At 45.2% G+C, this 4,321-nt stretch overlaps 1 pseudogene; it reads right to left on the bottom strand.

Annotated features, from left to right (window-relative positions):
• LOC116080655 overlaps nucleotides 1-2,975 on the bottom strand; it is a 5,430-nt pseudogene extending 2,455 nt beyond the window's left edge.
• Nucleotides 2,976-4,321: the final 1,346 nt, after the last annotated feature.

Genomic DNA, 4,321 nt, shown 5'->3' with positions numbered 1-4,321 from the left:
TTGACTGGCAAGCAGGAGAGCAGTTCACCCATCCATGGGGTTACTGATTGCACATGGCCCATGAGAAAGAAGGTCCTACCTACAGAGGGGTGTTATCTGTCTGCTTGCCAGCATGCTGGACTCCACTAGTGGCCACAGGGATAACGTAGACTCATGTGGGTCTTCAGAATTTCTGCCCTGGGCCTCTTATTACTGTCACTCCCCATACATGTTGATCTGAATTTTCTTTCTATTGATTGTCCCCACCAGAAGGAAAGGTGCAACAATCTGTCCTGCCTGGGGCCTTGGAAGAATGGTCCATACAGTTCAACGAAGAATAATATTGACAGGCATGGTGGTATCAACACTTTGAGCAGTCAAAAATCAGTCAGGAAGACTGTCACAAGCTTAAGGTCAATCATGCTGGGCTACATCCAGAGTAGTCTCTGATTTAGCCTGGGTTATAGAATGAGCCTTCATTTCAAGAGGAGAGAGAGAAAGAGAAAGAGAGAGACAGAGAGAGAGAGAGAGAAAGAGAGAGAGAGAGAGAGAGAGAGAGGAGAGGAGGAAGAAAGAGAGAGAGAGAATAAGAATGAGAATTTTAGCTTCTTCTGAGGCCATTAGAACAACTCAAGGAACTAACCAATGTAATAGGCGGACAATTAAGATGTGAATGTATGCAATAAAATTCGACTCACTAACATTCTACTGATCTTACGTTACCTCCTCTGGTAAATTAATTCCCTTTGCATCTGAATCCCTGAAAAGCACACAAAAGGAACATGAGAGGTGGCTTGTCATAGTTCTCCATGTAGACTGGGTCCCTAGCAGGAGTGTCAGATGGACATGCAGGGCCAATCACCTCCAATGGGGGAAGCAGCCAAGGCAGAGGCGGGGAATCCCGATAAGATCGTGCCAACCTTCAGTGCTCCAAGTGCAGATGTTCCAGAGGCCAGGGCAGTCTGGACGAATACGCTGAGTCCTAGAGGTTGAAATCACAGATCAGAGAGAGGTCAGGAACCGATCCCTCATAAAGGGATGCAAATCCTCATGAAGAGACTGCTGTGGGGCTGAGAGTGTCTGCCATGGGAGACAGAAGGGAAAAGAAGCCACACCAAGATTCTGTATAGATTTAGAAGGCCTGATCTTTGATTTTCTTCTAGGGTGGGTTTTTAAGATCCTCGTTCTTAGTGAGAGAAAAGTAACGAGATGACCTAATGTTCTCCATTGAGAATGTTACTCATTGCCTCTTCAGCCAGGCAAATGATAAAGAAAATCTCCACAGCAGGCTGGAAATTTGGGGCTGAGAGACATTTGTGTAAGGTAATTAAATAAATAAAAACAGAGAGGCCTTCACAAGCTGGAGGAAGGAGAGAACTGTGTTTAAGGTGATACCATGGCTTGTATACCCAGCAGGACCAACAGTTCCACAAAAGGTGAACTCTCCTGGTGAGTCTGTGAGAATAGATGTGAGGACCTAACTCCAGACCCCAGGGACCAAAGTCTCAGAGGACCCTGTGAAGTCTGTAGGTCTGAGTTTTTGGGGACTCAGACCCAGCCTCATACACTAGTCTTGGATCCCTCAAGGCTTTCTCAGAGGCTTTTCTCTGTGTTGGATGTGAGACAGTGGGCAGCTCTGAGGTCAGGATGCTGCATGCTCCATAACTGTCCCCTCCCAGCCTACTCTTCTCTCTTCCATGGGCTCTTACCCTGTGAACCGGCTAGAATGGTGCCAGAAACTGCCCCTCCAGCTTTGACCACGGCTGCTGAAGATGTCATCTTAGAGACAATGGAAGCCACCAGTGTCCCTACGCTGGAAAATGCCATGAGGACAAGTAATGTTTCCAAACAGGAACCAAACCTATGAAATAAATTGGAGTTTCCATGAGATTGGAGACAAGAGCTGGATTCCACCAACCAATCTGAAAACTCTGAATGGCTCCAGGCTGGAGAGAGAGGTGGCTCAAACTTGGTGGCCACAGTGGTCTTGGCCCCAGCCATAGACTCCAAGATCCTGCTTCTTGTGGGAAGTGAGGAGCCGTTTCAGACTGTGCAAGTGATTTGCTCCAGGAGAGACAGCTCCATAGCAAAGACATTAGGCACCCCACCAGCATGGTCCAGCTGCTTACAAGTGGCAGGCTCTGACTACACTACTCTTTACAGTTATAGCTCACTTCACTTACCCTCTAACCTGCAGGGACAAGTGGGCCTGGGGTCCCTTCCTTCTAGGAACACACCTGTTTGGTTTCAGACCCAAGGACAAGAATTTGAGGTGCATAATTTACATATCAAAGCAGACCTGACCTCCAGGTTCCAGACCTGGCCTCCAGGTTCTCCCAGCACCCCTCAGTGCCTCCCTGGCATACCCTGGCCCAAACCCTGAACTGTCCAGCCCAGAGGCTGGGTTGCCCTAACCCCAGGCTTCTCCCCTAAAACTGTCTAATTGTCTCTTCCTGGACTTCTCTTCATTCTTGGTGCATGCACTTTTCTCCCTGTCTCATCCTCCTACCCTGATAGTGAGGTCCCTGAACTGGTCCTTGTGGCCAGTGATCTTGCTTAAGAACAGCTTCCCAATAAATCTGCCTATATATAATTAATCTGACTTGAATTATCTCATTGCACCAGCTCAGGAAAATAACCTATTACCTTTACAGATAGGTACCTTTGTGAGAACTAGAGGACTTCTGAGAGAGACTGTATATTTGCCTCCTCCCTTCAGCCTCTGAGGACTTTTGCCTCCTAGGCCTAGAGGCATCTGAATAGGGTCTCTATTCTGGCCCTACCCACTGAAGATTTCATGAAGGTCACGACCGACACCCCCACCCTCACTTCTACCACCAGCTGGATCTTGGATTAGTTTCTGGAAAATCCATTTCTTTTCAGACTGGTTGAAGAAAACATACCCAGTGATGTAGAGGATAAGATAGGTTTTGATTTCCTCTCCTGTCTCCAGGCCTGACAAATCCACTCTAGCTGAAGATACACCCAGTGTGAAGACAGCCAATAAGATAGGTTTCAATTTCCCCAGCTCTCTTCAGGCCTGACAAATCCACTCTAGTTGAAGATACACTCCAGCTCTCTCCAGGCCTGACAAATCCACTCTGATGAAATTCACCCAAGGATGGAAGATAGCCAATGAGAGAGAGGTTTCCATCCGCCCTGCTCTGTGAAATCCTGCTGGAAAGAATAACTTAGCATTCTTTCACTGAAGGTTCTGAGTGTTAGTCTGATTACAATGTATTGTAAAATATTACATGTTTGCCATTGGGTTTTTCCCTTCCAATGACAGTGCTGAGGGAGAAACTTGAAGTAATAAAATTGAAGCTATAAACATTTATTAATAAGGTCGCTTAGGAAATATTAAGTTGCACAAAGAAGAATTTAACATTAAATTACACAAATTGTAATGTCTCCAATATGAAAGGAATGTAAGTGGAATATCACTAGGTTTCTTCTTTTTTTTTTTTTTTTGGTTTGTTTGGTGTTTTTGAGACAGGGTTTCTCTGCTGTCCTGGAACTCACTCTGGAGACCAGGCTGGCCTCGAACTCAGAACTCTGCCTGCCTCTGCCTCCCAAGTGCTGCCCGGCTATCACTAGGTTTCTTATACACTGTAAAAAATAAAATTTTGTACCATGATTGAAGTTTAGGGTTGCTGAGAAGTTTTTGCTGTTGTTCACTAAGAATGAACCCAAGTCAGGCCCCATTCCCATAACAGCAGGCAACAACCTTGACTCACAGTAAGACCTTAGTTCTCTCCCTACATCAAAGAACAGGCTCTAAAGGGCATCTCAAGGTCACAACCACCTTCAAGTCCTAGTCTGCCATCAAGCCCCCTAACCTCTTATTAAGAAAAGCTAAATTTGGGGGCTGGAGAGATGGCTCAGCAGTTAAGAGCACTGGCTGTTCTTCTAAAGGTCATGAGTTCAATTCCCAGCAACCACATGGTGGCTCACAACCACCCATAATGAAATCTGATGCCCTCTTCTGGTGCTTCTGAAGACAGCTAAAGTGTACTCGTTTATAATAATAAATAAATCTTAAAAAAAAAAAAAGTTTAAATATTCAAAGTGTACCCTGGGCCTGGGACTGAAAGAAATTGAAGGGTGACAGTCCTGTCGAATGCTAACCCTATGGTGTAAATAAATTAGTAAAATCTTCTATTTGCGGCCTGCTCTCTCTGTACTTTAGCCAGAGCCTATTATTAGCACTGCTACAACAAGTACTAGTAGTAGTTCTAGTAAGAAGCCTTTTCCTTAAAAAAAAAAAATGTATTTATTTTTACTATGTGCATGAGTGTCATGTCTGGATGTATATCTATGCACCACACTTGTGATTGGTGCT

The sequence above is a fragment of the Mastomys coucha genome, unplaced genomic scaffold, assembly GCF_008632895.1.
Source record: "Mastomys coucha isolate ucsf_1 unplaced genomic scaffold, UCSF_Mcou_1 pScaffold6, whole genome shotgun sequence".
Classification (NCBI taxonomy): Eukaryota; Metazoa; Chordata; class Mammalia; order Rodentia; family Muridae; genus Mastomys; species Mastomys coucha.
The sequence above is the reverse complement of the archived record's forward strand: the minus strand, read 5'-3'. Positions and strand labels throughout refer to the sequence as shown.